At 52.7% G+C, this 18,140-nt stretch overlaps 1 protein-coding gene and 2 long non-coding RNA genes across 3 annotated transcripts in view; 2 read left to right on the top strand and 1 right to left on the bottom strand.

The window, feature by feature from the left end:
* Positions 1-18,140, top strand: part of MESR6 (misexpression suppressor of ras 6) — a 720,981-nt gene that overhangs the window by 181,903 nt on the left and 520,938 nt on the right. The window lies entirely within an intron of this gene.
* The window catches only part of LOC112590421 (uncharacterized), a 186,783-nt gene that overhangs the window by 51,396 nt on the left and 117,247 nt on the right, over positions 1-18,140 (bottom strand). The gene's annotated exons all lie outside the window — the stretch shown is intronic.
* LOC112590422 (uncharacterized) overlaps positions 1-18,140 on the top strand; it is a 92,649-nt gene that overhangs the window by 18,415 nt on the left and 56,094 nt on the right. The window contains exon 2 of the long non-coding RNA XR_003114192.1: positions 3,651-3,726. This is a non-coding gene — a long non-coding RNA (uncharacterized LOC112590422). The remainder of the gene's footprint in view (positions 1-3,650; positions 3,727-18,140) is intronic.

Raw genomic sequence — 18,140 nt, 5'->3', positions numbered from 1 at the left:
CTTTCTTGTATCCCTCGAGGCCTCGTAGATCTCTTGGCGAGGCGTCTTGACTTGAGTTCGAGCGGGCTCGCGAGAGGAGCATGCTTGGTACTTCTCGTGCTGGGCGCACAGAATAAGACGCTTATTTATCACTGGTCCGCCGGTAGCCACAGGCAATTAAAGCCGTTCCCCGTCTTGTGACCTAGATATTAATTAGGCGTTCGCGGACGTCGTCCAGCGGCGGGCCACCTCGAAGCGGCCGACCGCTGTGTAATAAAGTCGTTTCACCGCCATTAATCGTGCCGCACGCGTATACGCGTGCAATCGTTACGGCGAAGGAACGGGAACACCATGGCAAAAGTGTAAGGCAAGTGCATTATGCTCGGAGCGCACGAGGTGATAAGGCAGCTGGGTACATCTGCATGTTGCGGCTCGTTCGTGTATTTTTATCTCGCTTCGCTCCTGTCATGTTGTCTTTCTTACGCGGAAAGCAGAAGGTGAAGCCGGGTGATGATCGCGTCCAGATCAAGAGCGATAATTAGGGAACTTTAAGGACCGAATCCCATCACAGAGAATATCGCGACAGGTGGTAATCACGTATTTTGTACGTATTTTTGTAAAATATTTTATGAAATAATGTGCGACAAATTTATGTTACAAGGATATAATATAATAAATTTATAATATAAGAAAAGGTAAAGATAATGTAGAATAAAAAAAATAATATATAATAAATATGAGGTAGAAAGATGACACGTAAAAAAGATTAAACAAGTCGATTTAATGTCATCCCAGATAATAATTATCGAGGCGTTAGTTGCGCGTATATAAAACCGTAATTAAATCCGCTATATCGTTAGTTCGAAATTAGACAAGATTCGCGACGGCAATAATTCACACGTGACTCTAAAAGCCGGCTTTACGCGGAACCGGAATGTTTTCGCAGTATTTCGCAGGTGGGTCGCTCGTGTCTCCGGTGTGGCCGCGCATGGCTCGACACCGAGAATAGATCAAAGTCGGTACGTCGTGACCAAATTGCCGGTCGCAGATGCACGCGTATAATCTCCGGTATCGTCCGTCTATATTTATTGCATTGCGTTAGACTCACCGCCGCCACCGTCACCGCCTATCGGTTTAATGACGGAAAGACGGGGTGACAGAGTATCTAGAATTATCTAGAAAATTCCAGAAAGTTCTGCAAAATTCCAGAATCTTCTGGAATATCCTAGAGGGTTCTAGAAACTTTCAATTAAAGAAACTGATATTTTAGAATGTTCCGGAGAATTCTAGAACTTCAGTTTCTAGAATTGAGAGTTTCTGGAAGATTCTAGAAACTGAATTCCAGAATCTTCTGGAAAGTTCCAGATATATGTATATATATGTTCTAGAACGTTCTTCCAGAACGTATATATACATATATATGCGTTATAACGTGCAGCACTATATACGTGCAACGCGCAGGACATCTGGAGCTGGGTGTCTCGGCGCTCGTGTGCAGGTAGAACTCGTCCAGATGAATGAAAAGGCCCCTCTGCTATTGTGTAAATGACCACAATAAAATTATTAAGACATTAACGAAAAGACATTGACAAATAACCGTGTGTCACACGATGGAGCGAGCTCTTTAGATGAGACGTCGTCCAAGCTTGTCCGAGTCTATTGACAATCTCTTGGCAACGACGAGCAGTGCGCAATGTTGGCCAGCGGAGGTGTGCAGTCTTGTAATATACCGCAGTGCCTGCCTCCGCTGTCCAACAACACGCATAGTCCGTCGACAGCCAAGGGGCTGTCAGTTTCATTCAGTCATCTTGGATGAGACTTTGCTCAAAGTGCTCGCTCCAGCGCTCGGCAGAGGAACGAAGAAATCTGTCATACGTACGAGAACGGTCACTTGGCGCGAAGCAATCTGTACTGCCATTTCTCAAAACTCCGTGATTATACGGGATATCTAAGTGTGACTTGGCCCGAAAGTGTTTCGCTGATCGGCTGCGCTCGCGCGCGCTGTTTCGACGATCTGAGCGCGAGCGACTGTATTTCCGCAAATGCTACCTATCGTCCGTAAAAATTGCTCCTCGCGATTCTTCAGCTCGCCCTCAGAGAGACACTCCTCCTGTCCTTTCGCAGCGCTCCGATCTGAAGATGTTGGCGAAGATGTTTGTGGACGGCGAAAGAAGGAGAAAACGCTCACGCGCGCTTGCTTTCGTCGGTCTTCGTTTAAATATAAAGCCGAATTCTCGGGTGACGATCGTATTTTAGGGACGTTGGGATTTACGATCGCGCCGAGCATAGCTTATTCGTGAGAGATCCCCGTAGCGGCGGACGTTGTTGGAAAGGAAGAATTTATTCGAACTCGGGAGATGAGACGGCCGAGGCAGGGGGTGGCTTGCACGCGATGCGCGGGAGAGGCGAAATTAAAATACGACCGCGCCGTAGAAAAGCCGGAAGACAAACCGTGGAAATAATTAGTCGTGCCCATCACCGTGGGCCATATATCGTTTCCTCCATCTCCTAACGAGCGAGCGGCCCGAGCGAACGTATCGTTCGGCGGCCTGACTGTGCGCCGCAACCGTATTCCTTTTCTCTTCTCGTGCGCGTGCACACACGCACACAGACACACGTATACACACAACTCGTACAACTCGTGGTTTCGTCAAAATAGAACGGAAGCGCCCTTCGCCCTTCCGAGAGGCCATATAATTTTTTATGCAAAGTAACGGGCCACCGTCCTCCCTCTCTCTCCCTCTCTCTCCCTCTCTCTCCCTCTCTCTCTCTCTCTCTCTCTCTCTCTCCCTGCCTCTGCCCATCTCGGAAACTGTAATTTAGTAGCAGTTTGTTAAGTAGGCGAGAGAGGCGCGCCCGATGCGGCCTGCCGATTCGGCGCAGCCGCGGCTGCGGGCTCGCCGTCCACGCGCAACGGCGGCGGCGGCGGCGGCGGCGGCTCGAAAGTGGTCCCAGTCGAGGTGATAATTACTATGTCGGGAATCGTTTCTACGGGCTTCTCCAATTGTAAACACCGACCGGCTAACGAACGATCCCCCTGGCCCCGTTCGTTAGATGCTGCAGATAACGCACGGACGTATCAATCATACCGGGCGATTCGTTAGGTCCGGCGGCAGTGGCGTGTTTCGAGGAGAGCAACGAATTTACCGGGGCGCGTGCGGCGATTAATCCCGATAATGCGCTACCTCCGGGAATCGGGGGCTGGTGGTGCCCCCGATCGACCCGGGAGAGGGAGAAAACGAAGCATAACGAAGCGGCGGCGTTCGACGGCAGCCGGGAGTGTCGCGGGAGCTCGCGAATGTTGGTCGGACTTTTAGCCGCGTTGCTCTGAGCGATCGCGAGAGAGAAGTCAAACGGCGCTAATTGGGTAGCGACCAAATCAATCTTGGCGAGAGAATCTTGGTCGCAGGAAAGGATTCCTCTGCGAGGATCACACCTCGATTCTGCCTCGATTTATTTCGTTTCGAACCAAAGTCCAAGGCTGCACACTACTACTCAACAATTTTCAACCATGTTCCTTGACGAGATAAATTCCTGCGACGAACTACTTCTGCTCTAGCGGCAGATTTCAACGTTTACATGGGAAAAATGTTATATACGACGTTCTTTCCATGCCAGAACACGCCACGCTCAAAGTGTCTCTAGCGTCGTTATTTCTGTCGTCGTTTCAGGTAACTGACTCCACGTCCGCAAAATGACTCATCTTTGCCTCAGCGACGGAATCATCGGCACGATCCGACCAACTTTGTAAGTCCCCAACAACTCACGGATATCACGGAGCGTTACGCCTCGATAACTGTACGCGCGATAACTGTTAATTAAGTGCGAAGTTAATCATCGCGCTTGCGAAATGCCAGATAACGCGATCCAGTCCGAGCGGGGACGACTTTCGCGCGGCAAATATATTACGTATCGTGACTGCCGCTGCGAGCGCGCGCAGAGTTTTCGTTCAAACAAGTCCGCCGCCGCTCGGTGGCGGTTGCCGCGCGCGCGTCGTCGTCGTCGTCGTCGTCGTTGTCGATTAATAAGAAACAGCCGGTGATCGGGAGAGATCGTCGACGGCGACGCTCGACGGAGCTTTCGATTCGATCCGCGCGGCTTCGGCTCGCAGTTTGTCATTTATTTGCACGACCGCCTCCCGTCGCCGTCGTAAAATGTCGCTTCCCCGGCTCGGAAATGCTAATCGTCGTCGTCACTCGCTGCAACCGGTACTTCGCGCGTTTCTGCGCTCATCCAGTAAGTCGCGGCGACGGCGGCGGCCATCTGCCGCACGATATCCTCCACAATGTAATGACATTTTACGAGCGGCCGGCCGCACTTTTTGCCGCGCGACGTCGCGATCGCAATTTAACCACTCGTCTGTTTTGGTTATCGAGACGAGACGGTGGTTGGTTGGGTCGGCTTGCAGGAGAGGGTAAAAGGATTCGCTCGACGTCCGGGCGCGCCGGTCGCTGCTCTCGTTCGCGCGCGCACATGTACTCGTAGCGATCCCGACGTATCGGCTCGATATATCGAGCCGAGTGCTGTGAGAAATTACGTCGGAAGCGGCGTAATGCGTCGCCGGCACGCCGCATTTCCGCGATTCCTTCGCGCTTCGGACGCTTCTCGCGATAAAACCGCATGTTCGGAATGCGCTCGCGTTCGCGTCGCGATCGTCACGATTAAGAGAACGCGTGAAACCTTGCTCCGACTAATACGTAATAGCGCAACAAGCGTCTTACCGATGAAAGAGATATTTCACGTGCGAGAGAGATGGAAGTTTCTCGAACGTTGCGAACTTTTGTCTCTTCGCGAAGGGGAGGACGAAAGGACGATCATCATCAGGTTGACCATCGAGTATCCAGAAATTAGGTACGCGCTTTCTTCAGGCGCGAGCTCGAGACGCGCGCGGGCGAGAGAGGCAGAGGGAGAGCCGTTTATTTCCCGCGGATGTTATCGGCCCGCCAAAAATTGCGCGTACAGCGAAGTTTCGCTACAATCACACGCCGCCGTAGCAGTTGATTACCCCCCGAATGCCGAAATTGAGTTTACTGATGTATTGAAATTTTGTTATGGCTATGGGATTATAGCCATATAGGTGTAGGTATTAGCCGGGCATTTAATTAGATTTTATTACGGCGAAAATTACATTTCGTCGACGTTCGCTGTAATGAAATTTTATTACGGCACGTAAGTGTACGTAAATGTACAGGGTGTACCACGCGCGCTTTTTCCGCGCTGCCGTGCCGTTCGAAATCATTCATCCTCCTGCCGCCGACAAGTCGACGGACAGTTTCCATTTTGCTCGCGAGACACATCTCTTTATCAGCAAGACGCGGGGAGAAGAATCGCAACCTCTCCGCATGCTACACGTTCGCGCGAGATCTTACGCGTTCTTAATCATAATGATCGGCGCGTTTACCGCCTCGCGCTCGTCGGCCGCGACGAACATGCAGGCTGGAAGCCGACGACTCGCAAACAACGACGTAAAACAGGACGCGCGCGCGCGCGCGCGCGCGAGAGAGAGAGAGAGAGAGAGCGCAAGAGAAGAGAGGGAGGGCGGACGGGGGGAAGCACGAGAAAGAAATATGACAAGTGATGGAGATCGTAGGAAACATCCTTCGATAGGAATCGAGTGCTAACGAAGCCGATAGGGCAGGCCCTGCTTCTTCCTGGGACAGGACAATAACCGGTATATGTGCGTCTGTCCGTTCGTTTGTCCGTCCGTCCGTCGACCGGTGCGTCGTCCAATAGGACGCGCCTGCTGTCGGTACGGCGAGCAGGTGCGACCGTGACTTGCCTTCTCCGTGTATGTGCACGTGTATGTGTGTGTGTGTGTTCCTTGTGTACGTATAATTACGCCTGCACGCTACATACGCGAGATACGTACATACCCCACGTGTGCACGTCCATGTACATACATATATGCGCGCGCTAGCTCTCTCGGCCTAGCGCACGGCCCTTTGCCTTTGCGTCTCGTGCATGCGCTAACTGCGCCTAGCTGTCCGCGATAGCCGTCGGCCGCGCGCGAATGTACGGGGTGGTCGTGTTGGAAGCACCCCCGGCTTCGCCGGCTCGCTCGGCCCGATAGCGCGAGAATCGCCGGCGCGGTGGATCGATAATTACTCCGATAATTCATCGGCACGACGTTGTCCGCACGGAGAGGGGAATTTCACGGCGAAAATTGCGCCAGAAATTCGTGCGACCGACGCGACGGACTTTCCGCCGCGTCATTCATCGTCCTTACGTTTCACACGTGCTTCGTGGGCGTTTCGGGGACTGGAAGCTCTCTCAAGCTTGTTAAAAAAATGCGCTGCGCTTTGCTTCGATAAAGTCTGTCTACGATTGTCGTAGAGGTGAGACGCGTAGGTTTGCTCCCGCGTTGTGAGAAATATGCTAAGATTGCAGAGAAATTTTGCGTGCGGAAGAAGGCTGTGATATTATTCCCCCCGTGTGGAAATTTCGGCTCGCCCCCGTGTATAGACCTCGGCTCCGTGAGTCCCGCTTGCCGCGATCCAACGCGTAATCTCCGTGTCAGTCGGCGCGTATTATTGATCGCGTTACAGTGCTCTCAGCCGCGCCATAATAACGCATCGAATTATCTCTCCTTTCGATTCCGAGTTCTATCGTAATCTCGAGCGCGCAATCTCGGCTCGTCCGGTGCAGTAGCGATTGTTAATCAGCGTTGTCTCGCTTACCTTGTACGAAGGTCTCGCTTACCTTGTACGAAGGATTATCGTTGGACTTGGAAACGGAAGGCAGAAATGGCTCGAATAGAAACGCTCAGCCGAAATTCAGATCTACGACGACGAAGGCAAATTAAAGTACTGTGTTACAAAATAAAGCGCGTTCTGTTTCTACGTCTGTCTCTCCCTCTCCCTCTCTCTCTCTCTCTCTCTCTCTCTCTCTCTCTCTCTCTCTCTCTCTCTCTCTCTCTCTCTCTCTCTCTCTCTCTCTCTCTCTCTCTCTTTCTCGGAGCCGCCTCTCGCGGCGAATCTCGCCGACGGAAATATAATGGGAAAATAAAGCTGCAGCGTTACGAAACGGACAAGAACAATCACGTGCTTCAATCTAATTTCAAACACAAAAGTTAACTCTGTCCGCTCAGTTTTTACGACACCCCGTCAAATGTTCCCTCCGAGGAACTCCGGCTTCGAAAATTATACAATGCTGCGTCAAATCGAAGAAATTTCACGCAGGACGTCATTGTGCGGCTCCATCTTAATTCTTTTACTTCCGTCTGACATGAGATACGATCGCGCGCATCGCTTTGGCTTTTCATTCACGCCACGTTAGGAAATTATAGGCTAATGTAATTTCGGATGAGGGGAGCCCAAGACGCGATCGACGCGATCGAGTTCGACGCGGCTTCCAGACCACCCTGAACACGATGCGATCGCGATCGCACACGCGGACAATGCCGTTCGCGGCGCATGTATCACTTATCCCCGAACACGGTGATCCACGCGCGCGCGGACGGCACCGAGAGCAGATCTCCTGCATTTGCAATCCATAATAATCGCGCCGCGCGCGCTCGTGTTATTATTTTTCCTTCGATCCGCGGAGAGGCGTACCGTTCCACGAAAACGAGCGCTGGCCGAGCGTACGTCCGCCGTCAATAAAACGTGCAATAATAATTCTACCGAGTGATTAGTCCGCCACAATTCGGCCGGCCGGCGATGACGTTACCTCCTCGCGCGAGCAGCTCAGACTTTCGCGTCACGTAGCGTAATCAATATGTCGTCCCCCCTCGACCGGCTCAATCACGACGCTTCACCGAGGAAAATTATTAACTATCGCGTAAGCGGGCGCGCGTGAGCGAGCAAGGCGCCTCTCTTCCGTATTTTCGACCGAGTTATTCGCGGCATGCATACATTGCGCGCGTATGCTCGCCGCAACTTCCAGAGACACGCGTCTCCGGGAAATGTCGCGCCAACGTCGTCGTCGTCGCGGGTAAATATGTAGCTCTCGAAAATTGTAGCCGTCTTTTTCTCCTCTCTCTCTCTCTCTCTCTCTCCCTCTCTCTCTCTCTCTCTCTCCCTCCCTCCCTCCCTCTCTCTCTCTCCCTCCCTCCCTCCCTCTCTCTCTCTCTCTCTCTCTCTCTCTCTCTCTCTCTCTCTCTCTCTCTCTCTCTCTCTCTCTCCGTCCGCGCGATCGACGCTGTTCCCGACTAAATGACCTAATGAGATATCCCGGGATTGCGTTTATCTGCACGCTAATCGGAGCTAAAAGATAAATGATTCTACGGCCGCTTCTATTCGAATGCTTGCCTCATCGTTTTCTCTATTACATCCCTTCCCGAGTGTGCCGTTTCCCCGCGATTTATTGCTCTATCGTGGATTTACCACGGTTCCGAAAGAAATATATGTTATTTCGCCGCGGATATTTTGCCAATAGTTTTAATAATACATCAAAGTCGAATGATCTATTGGGGTTTGGAGGTCTTTCTGGGAAATCTTTTTCGCGGGGCACAATTCCACCGAGAGACAGAAACACAATTGAGTTTGGGCACAAACGATATATGTCAAATTCGGGGAAACTATTAAAATTTGCAAATTTCTCGAAGAGAGTCTCTAATAAACTACCGATGCTCTTCGTTTCGGCACACACCGCATTCCGCGAGCGCGAGAAAGAGAGAAAAAAATCCGACATTCTCTCTAAATTATTTTCAAATTAAATCCCTCACCTCTCTCTCTCTCCCTCTCTCTCTTCGTTTTCGTTTTTAAATCGGACTGTCGCAGCGTGACAATGCCGCAGTCGCCAATGGTCGTTTCGGCGCGGGCCGACACGCGGCTATCATAAGAGATATTGCCTCCTATATTACACGTGGCGCGCCTCGTGTCTAATTAAGGCTCCGCGCACCCACGCACGCGGAATTTCGCGACCGATTTCGCCGCGCAAAGCGCCCGCGACAAACACTCCTCCCGCGCTTTCATTCGAGCCCCGCCAATTTTTCAGCTGGCGTGTTTCAGCTCACACTCACACGCTTCCTTCAGCCGGCCCGGCCCGGCCCACTCATCCCCGTCTCGATTCATCGAGCCTGCCGGTTCCGATCGCATCTCCAACGCGATCTGTCAGTCCTGTGCGCCTCCATTAGCGCGCGTATCCATCTCGCGCTCGTTTGCAAGGCACGCGCACGCGCGCGCATGGGAGGTTCGACGTTTCGTGAAACGGGCGGCGCGCGCGCGCTCATTCTCACGCTAATTCTCGCGTTAATTCACGCCCGCGATATCCGGGATGCGCGCCGACGTGAAACCGCTCGCGAGCGACGTACTCGACGACGTACGTGTACGAGAGTATGTCGCTCCGGCGGATCGATAGCGGAGATGTACCGATACCGTACGCGATCAAACACACGCGTTAATTTGCACACGATGGACGCTCGGAGAGCGCGGCAGTCCGAACACGCCCCGACTGCGCGGGCGAGCGAGCGAGCCGATATTCTCGTCGGGAGGACGAGAGTCGTCGCGGTGCGACGATTATTTCTCTCATTAGCGGGTCGTACAAAACGAGCGATAATTACGCGGCGTTTTGAGAATACGTGCCGCTCGCCAATTACGCGCTCGCGGATTATCCGTTACGCGCGTTTCCGCGAGACGACGCGGCGCGGCGCGACGTGGCGCGACACGAGCGTTTGACACGGTGTTTCAATACGCTCGTTGCGAACGAATTGTGTGACGCGCGCGCTGCCGTGATGAATTTATCGTCGCGTGATACGCTACCGTTAATAGTCGACGGTTAAACGATGAATATCAAAGCGACTGGGCTATGATTCGTGGTAACTACGTAACGCGCGCGTGCGCGGGGAGAGTTACGTTTGTGTGGGACGATGCGCGAATTATATTCTCGTTAGTGTATCGTACCGTCATCTAGACGTCGCGGACGGCTGCGACGTGCAAAACCGCGAGGAGAAACATCAGCCTCGAAATTACTGATGTCACGTTCGACGCAACGCGCGTTGGCCGATCGAAGGACGACAAGTCCTAGAACGCGCGCGCGCGCGCGCGCGGCGAGATTTTTCGCGGGGATTCTTTTCCACTTTACGATATTCGCGCCTTTCCCTACCTTTGAAATTTGGTTTCTCTCGTTGGGAGGTTTGAAAAATATTAGGAGTACCGGAAAAAGTCTTTTCGTTTTTCCGTGCTCTTCACTTGATTCAAACGCTGCCATTTTTCAAGAGTAAGTTCGATCTTAATGAAAATTGACGCACACAATAAAGAAATGTTGTTGACTGACTTGAAATTTAAATTAATTCTGAATTAAAATTAAGAACCGGTACTATATAAGCACGGAAATTGAGGGCTTTAGAATATGAAAAGACTTTTCGGCACCCCTCATATATGTCGTTCGATCGACGTCGAACGTAATAAGACGGATCGTAAACGCGTGACTTTCTCGTAGGAAACCCCGCGACTTGCAAAATTTCTCGTGCGCTCCAAAAAATGATCGCACGAATATTCTGACGCGAGTGGATTAGTCAAGGGCAGTCAACGAAATCGGTAGCGTAGACTTTTCAGTTTTTAACATACACGACGTACGTACGTGCGTGCGTGCGAAAGAGAGCCGGAAGGCGTGCACAGATGCGTCGTGCAACAAAGAGAGAAGGACGAGTGAGCGAATAGCGCCAAGTGGAAAATCCGAGCGATAAAACCGCGTCTTCAGCGGACGGTTGTGGTCTATCTATTTTGCACGTCAATACACGTCAATATACGTCATTAGGCGCCTAATTAAGCCGGGAGATGTCCAGCGCATCCCGAGACGTCCGTATTGCACACGCTTCAACGTGGACGTGCACGTGCACGTGCGTGTCTCATTAGCGTGTGTGGGTGCTACGTGCGCGCACGTCTCTGTATTGGTAAATCCCCGCGCGTCCACAGCGAGGGAGAGAGAGAGAGAGAGAGAAAGAGAGAGAGAGAGAGGGGGAGAGAGAGAGAGAGAGAGAGAGAGGGAGGGAGCAGGAGGGTAGAGAGAGATGCATCGGCCGCGATATTGTTGTCTTCCGATTACATCGGACAATGGATCCATTTCCGGAAGTGGAACGGAAATTGTGCCTCGTAGTGCGAGGTGGGAGAGACAATATGCGCGCATATAGACGGACGCGGCTAGCGTACGCGGCATCTTTGATGGGACGTAATTTTGGATGCCGCAGACGTCACCAAGATAGAAACCGGAAATTAGATGATCCGGCGCATCGCGATTGTTGCCGGCGCGCTGCGCCACGACGACGACGACGACGACGACGACGACGCCGATGGCGATGGCGATGGCGATGACGACGACGGTGCTGTGAACGTTAATTCGCTCATGGCGCTGGCGGCTCGAGCGCGCTCTCCTCGAACGGAATTCGTTTGCGAATTTTCAGCGGGGTAAACGGCCGTGGGATTCTATTACCGTGTCTCTCGAAACGTACTCTTACTTAATTTCACGTGAAATTCACGCAACTGCTGTAACCGTGGACACTCTCCGTTTATTATTCTAAGCGACGCTCACTGTCTGCGATATATACAAAAGATCGCATGAAATTTTAACGATAAATTCTCTGATGAATTTTTTGCCCGGTATCTTTCCGGCGAAAGGCCACTATGGATAAATTACCTCTAGCTGTGCATCGTCAATTCTTATTAAATACTTGGAGAATCGCGTCTAATTAAATCGCCGAACACGCGTCCGTCAATTTATTTCGAATTAAGCCTGAAGAATAAGATGACTTATGCCTCGATATTCGTCGAGACGGAGAGGGGGAGAGAGAGAGAGAGAGAGAGAGAGAGAGGCCGGGCCTTGAAAATTTACGTCGCATATTAATTTCATACTCATCAGGCAAAGTATCGACGCCGTTGGTGGTCTCGCTTTCGCTGATGAAGAATCAGCTTCCGCGAGCGTCGCCGGTCGTTGAAATTCCACATTATACGTTCGCGCAATATGCCGAGAAAGAAATGGCGACCCTTCATCTTTTCGCGACGTCTAAGAGCCGCGTGGCCAACGGACAAAGTTCTGCGAACACGCGCGTCTATTATTAGCAACGCGTTCATTCGTCAACGATGCGAGATCCGTTGCAACAGATAAATTCGAGGCTCCGTCGCGATAGTGTCAAGTCGTTACGCGCATTTTTTTCCCCCTCGTCGCCATCTCCTTGTGTGTACCAGGCAATAGCGCCGGCATCGGCCAGTCTAATGGCAGTGCAAATAGTTTCTATTGAATCAACGGATCCTATACGCGTTCGCGCGCGCCGCTATTTTGCTTAGAATTTCCTGCGTGCTTTTGTATCTCGCGCTCGAAGGCGCCTGGTAAGCGCAAATTTCCTGCCCGCTATTTGCCATTCCATTAAAGGCGACGAAGGCGTGTCCTCTCTCCTTTCGCCATGAAACTGTCTGCCCGTTCCTCTCGCGCATCCACCGAGCGACGGAGAAAGACTCCCTTCCGCGGCGCGAGGCGAATAATAATTATCGTGTACTTCGAGAAACGTAATTAACGAGAGGCGGTCACGAGAGAGGACACGAGGGGAAACCGATGCAATTTTTCGACGAAACGTCACGTTTTACGACGCCCGCTTCTTTCGCTTAACGAGATACCTGTCTATCGGCGAGCTCTCGGCTCGCGTAGTTGCGGTGCGCATTGCGCCGGTAGCGCTCGCGTTCAATTAATATCGAGAAAAAAAAAACACGACACGCCGACGCCAGTTTTAATTTGTCACACGGCGTGGCTTACTCACTATCGCCAGTTTGCAAGGCTTCCAATCTAATCGCGCTCGTCGGCGTCGTTTCGATGAAATGAAACTCGGAAGCAACGATCGCAAAGTCAGTCTTTTCTTTCAGTCGAATCCCGTCCTATTCGCCCGCACGCTCCACAATTTAACCCTCGTAGCGGTGATTCGCAATAACGCGCAAGTGCTGTTTTACGCTCGTCAGCCCACGTCGAGCCCAAGTCCGCGCGTTCAACCGAGATTGGCGAAATTTCGCCGGTGGCTGCTCGTTACACAGCTCCGTTGCCGGCGCTTTGCGGTTTTCAAAGTGCGAGTCGAGTGAGAACGTATGCAGTTCATTACGAGCCTCCCCGCTTTTTCCCCCTGCCTTCCACCCTCCCTGCCTCTCGGGCCAACTGTGTCGCCGTTTTAATCGGCGTCTAATGATCGGCTATTTCCCAAGCTTCTTTTTCGCGTGGCAAACTCACTCTTCCCTAACAACAACGACGACGGCGACGACGACGACGACGACGACGACGACGACGACGACGACGACGACGACGACGACGACGACGACGACGACGACGACGACGACGACGACAAGAAGGATGATGAGTGCATGCGTGATGTAAACAGGAAATTGCCGCGAGCGTGCGGCTCTCACCGATCGCGACTGCGTTAGAACGTCAAAGCGCGAGAGAGATACGCGGCATGCATTGAATGTAAACAGACGCCGACATTCCGTATTTCGCCGATAATTGGTATAATCATCCGCGAGCGCGTAGTTTAGCCTGCCATTACGGATTTAATGCGCCATGGATAGCTAATGAATAGCAGCCGCGCGAGCTCTTATTTATAGCTTTCCTACCTTAGCCTCCCTCTCTAACCCGGATGCCGTTCCTTTTCGCTCCTTCCTGCTCCTTTTTACCACGATCGCGCTTTACGGCGTCCGCCGTTCTCCGTTCGTTGCCGATGCGCTGCCGGATAAAGCTGCGTGTTTTGATTTCTTTTTTACCGCGCGAAAACGTCGCGGTTTCGCCGGATTCTTCGATCCCAATTCGTCCGATTCGCGCGCGTGTTATTGGCAAGCGATAAAGATGGAGCCAAGATAAGCGGCGAGATACAATCGCCCGTTACGAAACTCGTTATGTACACTCGCCTACACGGGGCGAGAATTTTACAGTAAAAGTTACTATCGAATTTTGTGGAAACGAAAGGAACTTGTCGACACGCTGTCTCGATTTATTATCTTGCTCGCATCGCGCGTGTATCATATATATCGCAGAAAATAAAGTCCAGCTCGAAGGCTGTTGAGAAATTTACCACGTCTCCTGCAGCGAGATAAACTCTACCGACAGTCTATACTCCTGCGCTACAGGGAAACACGATAAAATCCGAATGAATATAAAAAGGCCCGTGAAATATCCTCGCCGGGCTGCGACAGTCTGGAGTCGCGCGAATTGTCGCGGAAAAGCGGCGAAATAAAATCGCAGCCGCAGGACGCAGCTTGTCGCGCATAGATTTCTCCGATGACAGCCGGCAGAGAGAGAGAGAGAGAGAGAGAGAGAGAGAGAGAGAGAGAGAGAGAGAGACAGTGAGTGAGAGGGGGGAAGGGGGCAGCGATTAATCTCGAGAAATATCCTCTAATCGCGACGGGGCATATCATCAGCGCGGCTTTCCGCGTGGCGGCGCGTCGCGAAAATCCCGGCCGATCCGGCCGCGCGGGCGCTTTCGTCGCGGTCTGTACATTAATCCAGCTCCCGCGTAATTATTGATTGCTTAGTGGCATGCGAGAGGGGTCCAATAAATGTTGCCGTCTCCCACACACCTGTGCGTCTCTCCGCCCGTCGCCCGCGCGTTCGTCCGCCCTCAGGCGCGTTCGCTCATATCTACCCACCCGCACACGAATTGTCGCCGAAATACGGGCTTATACGTGCAAATTCGCCATTCGCCGGTCCGCAACGCGACGCAACACACACCGAGCCCGAGCCCGAGCCGACCCGATCGTTATTCGGATTTAATTGGTTGGCTCGCAGCCGCTGCGACGCTATGCGCCTAGAATAAGGTAAATCAAAAATGAGACGGGAGACCTCTGTCCGAACGCGCGCGCAGACGGAGGGAGGGAGAGAGAGAGAGAGAGAGAGAGAGAGAGAGAGAGAGAGAGAAGCAGACAGGTGAAATCGATGGGAAAAAGCGGCGAGGCAGGAGGGGAGCGGTATTCGGGCGAGGAATATTGCGCCAAGAGAAAAATTAGCCGATGGCTACTAGTTTTTATTGCCAGCACCCTGTCGATACCGTCAGGACCGATCGCCCTTGGCCGGTTTTCGGCGTCGTTATCGCATAGGGGGATCGCTGCGGCGCGTCGGTTAGGTCGCCGGCGGCATTAATGAAATTTACTTCCTAAGAGAAAATTATAGTCGCGCACCACACACGCCGCGCGCGCCGTCCCCGTCTCTTCGTCATCGTCTCGGCTAAACAAGCGAGAGGGTAGTGCCGCGCGCGCGGTACGAGAGGAGACGCGAGCGAGCGGCGCGAGAGCGAGCCGCACTACCGAGAGAGGGGGAGAGAGAGAGAGAGAGAGAGAGAGAGAGAGAGAGAGAGAGAGAGAGAGGGAGAGAGAGAGAGAGAGGGAGAGAGAGAACGCAATAATTTCCACCCAATTACCGACGATCCTAACGGTTTGTTTGCTCACCCAAGACCCACCCGGCTTACGTTATAATCATCCCGGGATAATTGATATCCAATTTCGTCTCGTACGCCTCGACGTGCCCTTCCGTCATATTCCGAGGTCGGCCAACTTCGCGCTCCCGTGGATCGCGCGACGTAAACTCGATATATCGGCCGTCGTGAGACATCGACTTCCCCCTTCCCCCGCCCCTCTGTCTGCCCGCGTGGGAAAATGATGAATTCTCGAGGATGTTGCTGTGCGACATCGTCCGTCAAAAGGCTGCGAGGCTGGAAAACCCGTGATAAGACTGGAACCGCCGGACGTTGCGGGCGATACTTTGGCGAAAAGCGAGAAAGCGGAAAACTCCGCCGTGTGACGTCCCGAGGTTGTGCGCTCTAACAAGGCAAGTTGGATAATAACGCGAGGGGCGACGAAGTGCAAACAGCGGTAATGCGCGTGGATATAAGTATATGTTTATGATACGCACTTCGTATTCACTTTATCTTCGGCGTGGGTTGCTTTGTTGTCGTGTGCAACCCGGTTGGCGAAACCGGTTATACCCGCATTCAATGCATCGGGAACTTTATGAGTGATTAATCCCGCGCCGCCCGCGCGCGCGCGCGCGCGCGCTCGCGAGCGCCGCCGTATTTCGTGCTCGCCGAGTTGTGTATTAATTATTGCAAATGTTACTTGCAACGACTCACTCACGAGAGAACCGTGTCGGGCTGATAGTTTTCGGATCGCGCGCGTTTCTTTTCATCTCCTTCTTTCTTTCCTCCTTCGCACTTTATCGCGGATTTGGCAAGCGCGAACGTGCGCACCTGTACAAACGACGTCGTCGAGCGCGCGCGCGCCTTTAGAATTCAGCCGGAACGAGCCCTCGAGCGTTACGACGGAGGCGTTACATGCGGGACGCGACTTTCTCCATTGTCGAGCGGCGCGAAGCTGGCTTAATTACAAATTGGCTCGCGTGTACGAGATAGCTTCTACCGTATATGATTTACAACGCGACCTGCCGCGTCTTCGACACGTCTTTCGCGCTTAAGCACTCCTCGCCCTTCCATTTGCCGGCGCGGCGACCGCTCGGCGGCGTCTCTTCGTTGACGGGGAGCGCGATCTTCGGAAATTCGATAGGCGAGAAATATGTTTCACCCTGCGCGCGAGCGTGAGCGCGCGAGCGCGCAAAAATCCGCCACGGATTAGCTGGAGGAAGCCCGGGAGGTTGAGCGTTATTTATACAGTGCGCGAGATAGCAATCGGACTCTTACATCTCGACAGCAGGATATACGATCATAACCATAGTAGGAAGAACTGGTTGGATACAGAAGTTGGCGCAGGTTGTTCCACGCACATACATATTATAAATCTCTCCCGCGGACGAAATATGTAGTGGAGAGACTTCAAAGACTTAATTCACAATGCGACTTCGTCCTGCGCGCTCGCGCGACGGTGCGTGCGCGACCGGAGCGCCCAAAGGGGGCGGCAGGATTTTGTTTATCGCAAATCGCAAAAAGGAGGCCTCTCCTTCTCTCTCTCTCTCTCTCTCTCTTTCGCGCGCGCGCGCGACTCTCCGCAGCGGTATTATTTATGCATGGAGGAAAGACCGTTCCGGTTAAACGACCTGCGCGTATATGAATTTGTAATTGCGCGCAACACAGCAGCGCGCGCGAAGGAAGAGATGGCGAAAAAAGAAGACGGGGGCGGACAAATAAACGAACAAACGAAAAATAGCGGAAGGGAGAAAGCGCGCGTGCTCGCTCGCGCGGACTTGTACGCGCAGGCAGGAATTTCAAATGCGATGTCTACGATGAAGCGGCAATCTAGCGTTTCGACAACCGGTAATACGATCACACCTCGTGAGAGGGCGTCGGGGGGAGGCGAAGGGACGGGGCGGGAGGGAGAACTGGTTCGGTATAGTGGTTCCATCTCGCGCGTGAATGCTCCAAAGGAGCACGGTGCCGGGGCTCTTGAAATCCGAATGAAACCTCGAGCGTGGATCTATATTGAGGATCTACATCGGGTTGCATAACAATGCCGGGCGATGTTGCCTTCATGCATAAGTATCTATGCAAACCCAATAGCGATCCGAGAAGAGGCACGACGCGCGGCGAGATAATATTTTCATATGAATACAAATGCTTGTTCCCCCCCCCCTCTCTCTCTCTCTCTCTCTCTCTCTCTCTCTCTCTCTCTCTCTCTCTCTGTCGCTCACTCGCTCTCTGTCGCTCCGCGCGACCGGGAAATAGGTCTATCCTTCTCCGCGCCTACTTGTACGTATCAGCGTTAGCCGCGAAACGCTTTTTCCACCGCTAACGGATGGTCTCGCCCGCGTGTTGCCTTTAAGGAGAAGTCAGCCGTGCTGGTCATTTTGCGCGGCGCAAATGGGCCCACTGCGCGCGAGCAACGCCCGCGGTCTCTCGGTGCTCAGCGGAGGGCCGCCGCGTCTTCGATAACTCGGGTCGATAGGTAGTGGCAGACGTGGACTGACAATGGACGCGGATAATGATTCCTCTTTGCATACTTTGCAGATATCGCCGCGTAAACGATTCGCACGGAACGACTTTCTCGTCGTAGTGTCAAACTGCCGAGGTCACGCATGGTTATTCTCCGAACTTCCCCAAGTGAAATCTCACTCGAGACGAGTGAAAATTTACTCCAAGTAGTGGCGGCGAAATCTCATCGCCTTTCAGAGTACGGTTAAAAAATCCTGACAACCCAGCTGCGCCCATCCGTGTGTATCAAATTTACTTGTCAATATTTTCCAACAAAAATATTTCGGAACCGATGACTTCAAGTGAAGAAGAACTCGCTCCAATTCGAGTGACTCGGCCGAGA

Source organism: Harpegnathos saltator, unplaced genomic scaffold (assembly GCF_003227715.2).
Source record: "Harpegnathos saltator strain DR-91 unplaced genomic scaffold, Hsal_v8.6 scaffold80, whole genome shotgun sequence".
NCBI lineage: Eukaryota > Metazoa > Arthropoda > Insecta > Hymenoptera > Formicidae > Harpegnathos > Harpegnathos saltator.
Note: the sequence above shows the minus strand (reverse complement) of the source record. Positions and strands in the feature narration are given on the sequence as shown.